The following is a 12577-nucleotide window of genomic DNA, read 5'->3' on the forward strand; positions in this document are numbered from 1 at the left end:
ATTATTTAAAAACAACCATTTTGTTCATCCAGCGGAGACAGAATTTTGTTTAGTAATATTTGAGTTACGTCACATAATAAGTCAAGAAAGCCTCCCAATCTTGTGCTGTAGAGTGTAGACCACCCCATGGCAATCTTTTTTTACATTGTTGACCCCGACCAAATGAACCAAGTGTGAACGCAGTCTTAAAGGTGAATTGCACAATCTTTATAAGAGAAATACGATGACTGGGGTTGTCTTATGTTTTAGTGCTGTGGTTCTCAAACTTTTTACACCAAGTACTACCTCAGCAAAAACTTGGCCAAGTACCACAATAATGACCAACAAAATACAATAACGTAGTAGGCGTAAGTATTCATTAAAAACAAGGCAGGGATTTTTTTTTTTTTGTCGTTTTGTTGTTGATACTGAGCTCACAGCACCCAGCGGCAAATCACGAGATCCTCGGGTGCCGCGAGTGTCAATAAAGTGACGAAAATTACGTCATAGTGAAGATTGACGGTCGCTATTTTTCGCCTGACACACCCTCCGCGATCCTATAGAGACTTTGGCCACTGGCACTCTGAGTCACACTGCAGAGGCAGACTGGATTTTTTTTTAAGTGTTAGAAATTTACCAAGAATATTACTCACCTGAAGAGAAACAACCGAAACTGATACCAAAAACGGTTCCCTACTTGACAGGGAGTGTTTACACTTGGTTGGCTGGGTCCTCTTGCTTCTGGATACGTCACAACACGACCTATAAACATTTTTCAGGACTTACTGTATGTTTGCAATACATGTAATTGTATGTCTATTGATACAATTCAGAGTATTTATTATTACATCTTTAATGATACAATATAATAATTTCCAAGCATGTTATAGTTTAATTCACTGCCAAGTTTCTTGACTAGGAAAAAAGTTTTGTCATTAAGATTTAAAGTTGTCATCTGACAAATATGGTCATATTTTTCATATGGCCATACTTCAGGTGGTCCTGAGTATGGCCAATTAATAACAGGCGCCATTTTTGCTACCAAGGACGCGTGCAGTTAATCCCCGGATGCATGCAATTGCTGTCTGTTTTGACGATAATGTTTCTGAAGAAATAAACCAAAATAATATGTCTCTATATAGTTCTAAACATACTCCAGCTCATAAACTTACAATTAAACGTGCTTTTATTTCGGGCGTTTTTGACGCACTACTGCTGCATTCATGCAGTGTTTCGTGACCAGCAGGCACTCTAACTCGCACCCGACGGCGCAATAAACCTAAAAAAAAATTGACTAAAAAGATAACTTGTTGGCAAAATCTTCATTAGCTTTGGACCAACAATCACAGAGAAATTGTGACTTGTGTGTGAAGTATATAAACTGTGGTATAGGGCAGCACGGTGGAACAGGGGTTAGAGCGTGTGCCTCACAATACGAAGGTCCTGGGATCGGCATCTTTCTGTGTGGAGTTTGCATGTTCTCCCCGTGACCGCGTAGGTTCCCCCCGGGTACTCCGGCTTCCTCCCACCTCCAAAAACATGCACCTGGGGTAGGTTGATAGGCGACACTAAATGGTCCCTAGTGTGTGAATGTGAGTGTGAATGTTGTCTGTCTATCTGTGTTGGCCCTGTGATGAGGTGGCGACTTGTCCAGGGTGTACCCCGCCGTCTGCCCGAATGCAGCTGAGATAGGCTCCAGCACCCCCGTGACCCCGAACAGGACAAGCGGTAGAAAATGGATGGATGGATATAAACTGCGGTGGCCGCCTCCAATGTATTGTTTGTAATCACTGTGCTTTGCCTCTGCTTTTAGATTTAGACAAACTTTATTGATCCACGAGAATCTACGAGAACACCAAACAATTGGTTTCTTTTACTCTTTCATTGGCTACTCCGTCTAATTGTATGTGTTCAACTTTTTCTTTCGCTGTTACCGAAAAATATTATTTCAGATGTACTAACATTAAACGATAGTTTGTTTTTGTCAAGTCAGCTCTTAAATTGGTTAATTTCTTCTGTTATTATTTGTATGAGTTTCTATGTGTATTGTCCTGAACAAAACGCAGACGTTGTGTTGTGTGTTAACCTCGCACAAGACACTGTAGGTGGTGGCTCTCCAGTGTTGTTCGCGAACCATCACTTCCCATACTTGTCTTCTTTCCGGGTTGTGAGGAAAGCGATGTAAAAGCTTTTTGCATTTCTCGCGGGTGGAGCAGCCCCATTCTGCACAACAGGGCATTTTTACACATATAAACTAAGGAGGAAGCGCCACAGAAACATAGCATCAGCCAAAGTTGGTAGCAGTCATGGCGTCCTGTAGTCAAGTGAGTCCCTTTTCACCAATCATTGAGGAGATCACCTGAAACCGGGTTGGCCCTACTCTCTTTATACACGACTCTGGTACCGTTTGCACAATTCTGCCATCCAGTGGCCATATACATACATAAATAGGGTAGAAAAAATAAGTACATTTTTAAGCTACCTACCCCTTACAACTTTTTAAGCCGTTTGTTGTAATTGAGAGAAACACAATGTAGAAAAAATAAATTCATAAAAAACTATATTATTGAATATAGTTTTGAAAGTTGTATTTGCATTTAAACACATCTTTATTGAAATCTCAAACAATAAGGACCTATTTGCTGATTATTTTATGCGCACGGTTTTTCTGTTTACATTACATTTTTATTTTATTTTATACATAGGCTAATGTTCTATGTACGTTTCAAAAGAGATCAATCAAGATTAGCACTGTTTTGGACAGAAATACAGCAGATAGTGACCCTAATGACAGCACTGTGGTTTACACCTTTTTTTCAACCAATAATGTCTTTTCCTGGATTGGGTTTTGGCCTACTTGGCTGAAAAACAATAATCCAAAGGAGGGTATAGTACTTCACTTGAAAAAAGTTGAGAACCATTTAATAAGCACACCAATTGTTGTGAAACAACCTTAAAAAGCTGTAGTTACAGGGGAAATTGTGAGTATATAATTGTTAATGTTTCACATACTGTATGAGTGCCAGAATATCCTGCATGCTTTTTTGTTCAACGTCTAGGTCAGGCGTGTCCAAAGAGTGGCCCCAATGACCCGTAACATCAAGATAAAATCAAACGCGGTGATCAAGCCAGCGTCTGTTCTCAATGGGTTATAGGCGGCATTAAGCCTATCATGAAAAAAAATGCCCTATGCTTACAAAAGCAACGTGTTAACCACCTAATTTGGACTTTTCACTCACACTTTGCAGAAATTTCTGTAGGTTTTTAATTTAGAATTTAGAATAGTCCGAAGCGCACTCTGAAGGTGATTTGCAAATGTGAGAGCTATATTTGGCCTAATGCTTTAATGCTTGTATTTAGCATTATGGGACATAAAGCTCTATTCAGTCCCAGCTCAGACTGTTTTGCTTTATGCGGTTTAACAGAGAATTATATATAAAACCCCCCTAGTTTTGAGATGCTCTGGCTTGAAGGATCGGCAAAGAAAAAAGTATTTTTTTAACCCTGACTTAGGTGGTATCTGAAAGCCGAACATGTTGTGAAAGTCGGTGTCAGTGCGGAGCACACGATAATCTACCAAATCAGATGCTGTTCAGTTTGATCATGAGTATGATTTGTAAGTTAATTACCCTAATCTGTGCTACATGAGCTGTCATCCGTTTAGCATCATGGTAATCATTCTGACATTGTAATGTCTAATTGACTGCCGGGCCGTGAACTAGCTGTAATTGCCGCTATTCATGCAGTCTGATATATTTTGGGTTAATCCGGATGCTTTATTTAGACGGTTGACTCCTCACTTGATCATACTGATGAATATCTTGGCAAAGAAGATTCTGTTTCAACACAAGTGTTACACATAGTAGTTGCAGGCATTTTTCTCATCTTTGTAGCTTGAACAACGTAGCAAAATGTATCTTCTGCATTCAACCCACCCTCTAAAGAAAATACATACCAACATTCAGTTTGTGCAACAAAATGTTTGATTTAGTAGATTCAGCGTGGAACCCTGCCTTCGACCTTCATTTCTTTTTTCCCCCTGAAATCAGATGAATATTTTAGTCGCGTTTCCTCTCCTATCTGAGTTTTTTGAGTGCATGGTAGGATATGAAATATGATGATATGACCAACTATCATGTGCAGGGTCACAGGGGGTGGAGCCTATTTGAGCTGACATTGGGGGAGACAGGGTCACGTCGGTCAGATCGCCAGTCAATCAGAGAGCTGACAAGCGTTCTTGCAGTAAACTGGCAATGTGTACTACCGGGACAATATGCCTTTCATGCTGTGGTCACAGCAAGTACGATTCCAAAATATTAAATAATGAATACATATTCAACAATATTAATAACATACAGAATGTACGTTTGAATTGGGTTCATATTTACACATGTTTGTGTAAGTGAGCTCCCCTAAGGCTTGACTTTACAGTACAGTATATTTCATTTTGTTCAACATTGAACTTGTCTTCAATTATGTTGGATTTTTGTCGCCACCTTGTGTTAGCCCGTGCGTACTACAGTCAATGAGACAACAAGATGGCTGCCACTACTGCCAAGAAGCCCTCAACTTCTCAGGTAAATAATATATATATTTTTTTTAATAGCTGAACACTGTCTATAAATGCTTGAGGACATTTATAGTCTGATATTCTGTTTGATATGCACACGTTTTGGCAAGATGTTCCAATGCTGGTAAAATATGCTAAAGTATTTTAAATGTGAAGTGTTCAACTGCCCTTTTTCAAAGTTAAAGTGTAAATGATCACTACTAGGGTTGTACGGTATACCAGTATTCGTACAGTACCGCGATACTAATGAATCATTTTTGGTACTATACCGCCTCTGAAAAGTACCGGTCCACTACCCCCATCGTCATCGTCGCGTCGTGTCTTTGCTGGTTTACGAGCAGAGGAGCATGTTCGGTAGCGCACAATCACGGAGTACTAACAAGCAGACACAGTGTGTAGACAGAAAAGGGAGAACGGACGCATTTTTGGCTTAAAAACTAACGATAAAGGTGAAGTTATAACACTGAAACGCCCACCGGAAGAGGTGCTTTAAGTCATGGCTAGTGAGCTAGCAGCTAACGTCCATCCGCAGTTGGCAGTGTTTTAGCGACTTCTAAATCACTAATCCTCGCCTCCATGGCGACAAATAAAGTATGTTTCTTACAAGTATCATCCCTGTAGGACGAGGAATAGTTAAACATGCTTCACTACACACCGTAGCTCACCGGCATCAAAATGTAAACAAATACCATCGGTGGATCTACACCTAACATCCACTGTAATGATACCAAGTAAAGGAGCGTATCTAGTCGATACTACTACGACTACGTCGATATTTGTTGGCATCACAACATCTTCTTTCATTTAAAAAAAATCTATACATCATGTTTATAAAATTTAGGAAATATGTCCTTGGACACATGAGGACTTTGAATATGACCAATGTACACTGATGTCGGTAGCGCGTTACTTAGTAACGCGTTAGTCAAATATGGCATTTTTTTCATTAACGACAATTTTAACGTGTCACTATTTCCAAAGCAGTAGTCAGATTCAAGTTTATTTAGTCCAAGTCACTATGCGTTACTATTTTATTTTTTTAAAATTTTCCCTCGTAAAAATAAATTGTATTTCTTCTTGCGGTCTTGGAAAATGACGTCATGTAAGCGACAAGTCACATTTTTAGCATGAGGATGACACACATGTGCGACACCGAAGTAAACAACAATAGAGGGCGGAGAGAGAAGCGCGTTTTCAAGTTGGAAATACAGTCATTATTTAGAGTTAAAGAAGTTGGTCGGGCAGTATGTTGTTGAGGAAATGCTGCCCTTAAAGGCCTACTGAAACCCACTACTACAGACCACGCAGTCTGATAGTTTATATATAAATGATGAAATCTTAACATTGCAACACATGCCAATACGGCCGGGTTAGTTTACTAAAGTGCAATTTTAAATTTCGCGCGACATATCCTGCTGAAAACGTCTCGGTATGATGACGTCAGCGTGTGACGTCGCGGACTGTAGACGACATTTTGAGACAGCATGGTGGCCAGCTATTAAGTCGTCTGTTTCATCGCAAAATTCCACAGTATTCTGGACATCTGTGTTGGTGAATCTTTTGCAATTTGTTCAATGAACAATGGAGACAGCAAAGAAGAAAGCTATAGGAGGGAAGCGGTGTATTGCGGCCGACTTCAGCAACACAAACACGGCCGGTGTTTCATTGTTAACATTCCCGGAAGATGACAGTCAAGCTTTACCATTGGCCTGTGGAGAACTGGGACAACAGAGACTCTTACCAGGAGGACTTTGAGTTGGATACGCAGACACGGTACCGTGAGTACGCTTCCAAACATTTGATCGCTTGCCCGTACGTGCGTGCCGCTATGTGCATGTCACGTACGTAAATGTGGGGACTTTGGGGAAATATATGTGCTGTATGAACTTTGGGGAGGTGAACGGTACTTTGGGCTGTGGGATTGAGTGTGTTGTGCAGGTGTTTGAGTTGTATTGGCGGGTTATATGGACGGGAGGGGGGAGGTGTTTGTTATGCAGGATTAATTTGTGGCATATTAAATATAAGCCTGGTTGTGTTGTGGCTAATAGAGTATATATGTCTTGTGTTTATTTACTGTTTTAGTCATTCCCAGCTGAATATCAGGTCTCACCCGCCTCTCACAGCATCTTCCCTATCTGAATCGCTCCCACTGCCCTCTAGTCCTTCACTCACATTCCTCATTCACAAATCTTTCATCCTCGCTCAAATTAATGGGGAAATCGTTGCTTTCTCGGTCCGAATCGCTCTCGCTGCTGGTGGCCATGATTGTAAACAATGTGCAGATGTGAGGAGCTCCACAACCTGTGACTTCACGCTACTCGTCTGCTACTTCCGGTAGAGGCAAGGCTTTTTTTTATCAGCGACCAAAAGTTGCGAACTTTATCGTCGATGTTCTCTACTAAATCCTTTCAGCAAAAATATGGCAATATCGCGAAATGATCAAGTACGACACATAGAATGGACCTGCTATCCCCGTTTAAATAAGAAAATCGCATTTCAGTAGGCCTTTAAGCACAGTTGACTTGCCCTCGTTTCGTGCCATAATAAACAAGATCCTCGCTACGATCAACGCGGACTTGCCTCATAGAACATCCTTTTCGTCTTATCTGGAGATGGAGTATGCACAGATGGAGAGCAACCTGAAAGCCGCACTGAATGAGGAATAGACTTTCTGACAAGAGGTTTGAGAGGCTTTTGTTAATAAGGTACAACCACTGGTTTACTCGCCCCACGCCACTGTTTGACTCATAACTTGATCAGTGTTTCCCACAGGACAGGCATCTATTTGTGGTGGTGTGGTCGGGGGGGTGGTGGCGGCGATGACCAAGAAGAACGCGGAGTTGGAATATAATTACAACATTTTATGTACATATTTATATACAGATTTGAACAATTAGTGATTCACTGAAATATATTTATTAATTGTGGTTCTTACAAAAAATATATCTTATAAAATATAAAAGCTAAAATGTCTCTTAAAGCTCTGCCCCTTTAATTAGTGAATACTAAATAATTTAACTTTAGCCTACTACTACAACCATATTATTTACCAGCAACATGAAGTGAAACAGAGGCAGAGGTGTCCTGCCACAGTCAGTCAACCTCCTCCTCCTCCTCCTGCTGTAGGCCTACCTCCTCTCCAAGTCGAGCCCTTTTCGGCCGTTGAAAATATTTTTCTATACTCATCTGTGTGAAGGAGTGAACATCCAACATTAGAATTTATTACTAACGAGCAGAACCGCTCTATGTACAGTGCCGTCTAACCTTAAGCGGCAGCAGCTCAACACATGCAGGGTTCAACGTTAAGGTTTTTTTCTACTTGCCTGACTTCTCAAATCTACTTGCCCCAATATTTTTTACTTGTCCTGCCTAGGTTTTTTTCTGGCTGTGTAGTGCTCATGGCTTATATCTTACTAGAATCCTTCCCGTTGACTATTTACAACACTACACAGTATTTATTATTATTATTATTATTATTATTATTATCTATAATTACATTTAAATGGCATTGCATACATGTAAAATTAAATGCTACTTCACATTAATGGACCAGTAGCAGTTACACTCGTCTGAACAGGTCAGCCACCTGTTTAAAGCCCGATCACAGTTGAAATCTTGAAATGAGCGGCCTTTAATGGCCACAAAACATTGGCTCAGATTATATTATTTTCATTGCATTCACATGCTGCAGTGGACAGTGGACAATTTAGCTTCAGTACACGTGTGTTTATTGACAACAGGGTTATCACCTGGACACGTTAGCTCGTCGGTATGAAAACAGGTGACCGAGTCAAACAGCGGCGGTGTTAATGAAGCAGCATCAGGCGAAACCGTCAGTGAAACGCTCGGTGAAATCGCGGATTAACGTTCAATATATGACGAGCCGCGAGCGATGCAGCTATAACCTATCTACCTATAACACCTGTAAAAATGAAGCAATGCTACCACCCTAGCAAGCGTTAGCTAGCCGGCTATGAGCCACCAAGCTGCTAACTATCGCCAAAAGGCACCATTTAAGTTTTTTTCCTCATGGCATCCTGGATCAAGGCTTTCAGCAGCTTTTGGACGTTTGAGGTAGAAACGTAGGAAGCGCCATCATTATGAAAAGTAGCCGGCGAGTATTTTGATCCCGTCCGTCCGTCCCTCTTCTTCTTCTTCTTCTGGCCCACCAGGTGAATTAAGTGCTATTGGCGGAGTTACAATGCATAGTAGGCTACCGCCACCTACTGCACCGGAGGTGTAACTACAAGCAACATTCACAGACAGTCCCATTGCTTTTATGAGCGGTCGAGCGAGTCAAAAGCCGAAAAATCCATTTGTGGCGGACATAATTCTTTCGTGGCGGGCCGCCACAAATAAATGAATGTGTGGGAAACACTGCTTGATTATAACAATAGAACAATTAGAGCTAACATGGGGTGTTATACACTGTTTTGTAAAACTACGCCTCGATGCTCTGATGTTGTGAACAACAGGTTCAGTGTTCATAGGAAAAGTTAAACATAATTTAATAGTTACATTTATATTTGTATGTTTTGCCATTGCAGTATTAACAGTCAGGTAAAAGAGACAGTACTGATTTTATTTTATAAAAAACAAAATAATTTATGTCAACTGTTTTAAAAAAAATATATATATAGCTAAAACAAGTATTTATGTCCAGTAAAGAAAGACTGTCATTATTTTTTTTTTTTAATATTTAAAACAAGTATTTATGTTAAGTGCAGTTGTTGATGTTAAATAAAGTGATTATTGGCAAAACTGCTTGTCATTTTTATGTTGAAGCGGCGGGGGTAATGTCGGTAGCTGCATTGCTGAATGTAACTAATAAAGTAACTTGTAATCTAAATTAGTTACTTTTAAAATCAACTAATCAGTAAAGTAACTAAGTTACTTTCTAAAGGAGTAATCAGTTGTCATTAATCAGATTAGTTTTTCAAGGTAACTGTGGCAAGACTGCCAATGTATGATCCTGTATCTACTTGGTATCGGATTGATACCCACATTTGTGGTATCATCCAAAATTAATGTAAAGCATCCAAACAACAGAAGAATAAGTGATTATTACATTTTAACAGAAGTGTAGATAGGTCATGTTAAAAGAGAAAGTAAGCAGATTTTAACAGTAAATGAACAAGTAGATGAATAATTCATTTTCTACCACTTGCCCTTAATAAAGTTGACAAAATAATAGAATGATAAATGACACAATATGTTACTGCATATGTCAGCAGACTAATTAGGAGCCTTTGTTTGTTTACTTAGTACTAAAAGCCAAGTTGTCTAGTATGTTCACTATTTTATTTAAGGACAAACTTGCAATAAGAAACATATGTCTAATGTACCTTAAGATTTTTTGTTAAAATAAAGCCAATAATGCAATTTTTTGTGGTCCCCTTTAGAAAAGTACAGAAAAGTATCGAAATCATTTTAGTACTGGTACCGAAATATTGGTATCGGGACAACACTAATCATTACTAATTTGGGATATTACGTTAGAAAGAGAAATAAGTACCGTCGTTTTTGGAGTATAAGTCGCACCGGAGTATAAGTCACACCTGTCGAAAATGCATAATAAAGAAGGAAAAAAACATATATAAGTTGCACTGGAGCCCGGCCAAACTATGAAAAAAACTGCGACTTATAGTCCGAAAAATACGGTATATACTATTAGGCAGGTTGAAGTGTAGTTTTAGGTTTGCGAGTTTTTGTGATTTGTGAAGAAATGTTTGGTGGCAGCATTGAGGTATTTTAAAGGGACACTGCGCTTTTTTGAAATTTTGCCCATCATTCACAATCTTTCTGTAAAACAAGAACACATAGGTTTTTCTTTTTTTTATACATTTTAACTAGTAAATAAATGCGAGCAAAAGTCCGCTTACAATGGAGCTTATGGAAGTCGCATTATTCTGTCTATAAAGCGCTTAAAAAACATCCAAATACTTCCATCAACGTTTTATACACATGCTGTAAGTATATAGGTAATGTAGTAACTGGCACATTCACATTAACATGTGATATTTACATATTTTAAGCATACGGCGGCGTATTAATTTCACAACCGCATCTCAACGTTCTCTTTTTCCTTCTATAACACAACAACACTACTAATCATGGCAGACTTCATGAGAGGCAACAAACATAATAAAACAATCACATACTGTACAATGTCTGCTCGTACTTGGCTGCAGACTGTTAAGATGTTGACATTCCTGTTTAGATGAAGAATATGACTCATAATACTCGCCAAGAAAAAAGTAGTGTGGAACAAAGCATCTTTTTGGGTCTTTTTCGCCATTTCTGGGTCTAAGTTGGTCAGAGTGTACCAACTCCTCAGTTTATGTCCACATCATTTTACTATCAAGGTGAGAGCCATGATTTATGATCTAGATGAAACTTTTGCAGATTTGAGGCGAGAAAGCAGCTCCCCAGGTCATGATGTCAATGCAGCAGAATAAGGAAGTTCCCTCTCTCTAATCAATGCGCTGCTAAAAGTAGGTCCTTAACATTAGTGCTTATAATAACAACATGGCTAATACTTGACTAATATTCAGGTCACAAAATAGAGTATTGTTATTATTATGGGGTTTTATGGTAGGAATAGACGCAATGACGTCATGGCTCTCATTGGCTCTATTCTGAGCGGACTTTTATTGACGTTCATTTACGAGTTAGAATACATTAAAACAAAAGACATATGTGTTCTTGTCTCTCATGAGGATTTGAATAGACAGAATTTAAAAAAAAGTGCAGTTCCTCTTTAATGAGCAGCAATTTCCTGTTGCATGGGTTTTATGGTGCTTGTGTGTTTTGGATCATTTCTGTGTTTGAAATGTTTGGACATTGCTTTGCGTTTGTGTTAACAATTATGTTTTGCACAATAAAGGACCGTAATGTTGCATCCATTGTAAACAGTACGGAGGCCTGGCTATGTTTTGATGTAGAAATAATTCAATGTCTCCAAATTGGGCCACAAATGTTTACTAACACAAATGTACCTTTCATACAGCTGCTCCTTGCAGATTCCTAACAATGACTTACACAATTCATAATAGAGTATAAAATACAAAGACTCAAGATGTTGCATAAGTGAAGCCCATCCAAGACTACGGTACATTTTTGTGTGTGGAACAAATAGACTTATCATTTAGCTCATGCTCTCCTCTCTTTAAACGACAACGGCAGCTTTGCATGAAATATATAAGCAAAACAACTCAGGTAAGAATGGGAATAGTCCATCAAGTCATGGACATTGCATAAATACAGCAGAATATAACATGTGTATTTTAGTTGTACTTATTTTGTATTTTATTGATCTGTTACCCCTCTTGCATGCAATTAATGACAACAGCAGCCTTGTGCAACTATAAGACTGGAAATAGTTCATCAATAAATAGTTGGTAAAAGTTTTTAATACTATCGTGGTATCGCAATAATAAATGTTGATGACACATTCTAGCTGTGTCTTGCAAATTTGGCAGCGAAAAGCAAACAAAGACTTCCTCAAAGCAATGTAGCATCCTTGCTAGCAAACTAGCGGTTACTGTCCCTTCCCAGTGCAGCTTCTAAATCACTAATCCTTGCCTCCATGGCGGCAAATAAACTATGTTTAAGTATTATCATCACTGCTAAACATGCCACAATACACACCATAGGAGGATACAGAAAAGCATAGCTGACTGCTAAGCTAGACATTTTGAATGTAAACTGGGGTGGGTGTATCGATGCAAATATCGACAGTAACGATATCAAGTATAGTAACGGTATATAGAATTCAAGCGATATTTTTTTATCATCACAAAATCGTTTTTTGTCATTTTTGTTTGTGTTTACAAACTCCGGAATAAGAGCCAACAGTAGTTTTTGCTTTTGTTTAGTTACTTTGCCCTATTGACTTCCTTATACATTGTGTATGTAATAATAAGGGAATAATGTAATTAATTAAATATTAATTGATGTTGTCAGATAACAGTTGTGATAAAAAAGTTAATCATTTATGAACCTAGAAAATTTTAAGTATGAATTTTC

The sequence above is a fragment of the Nerophis lumbriciformis genome, linkage group LG09 (assembly GCF_033978685.3).
Source record: "Nerophis lumbriciformis linkage group LG09, RoL_Nlum_v2.1, whole genome shotgun sequence".
Lineage (NCBI taxonomy): Eukaryota > Metazoa > Chordata > Actinopteri > Syngnathiformes > Syngnathidae > Nerophis > Nerophis lumbriciformis.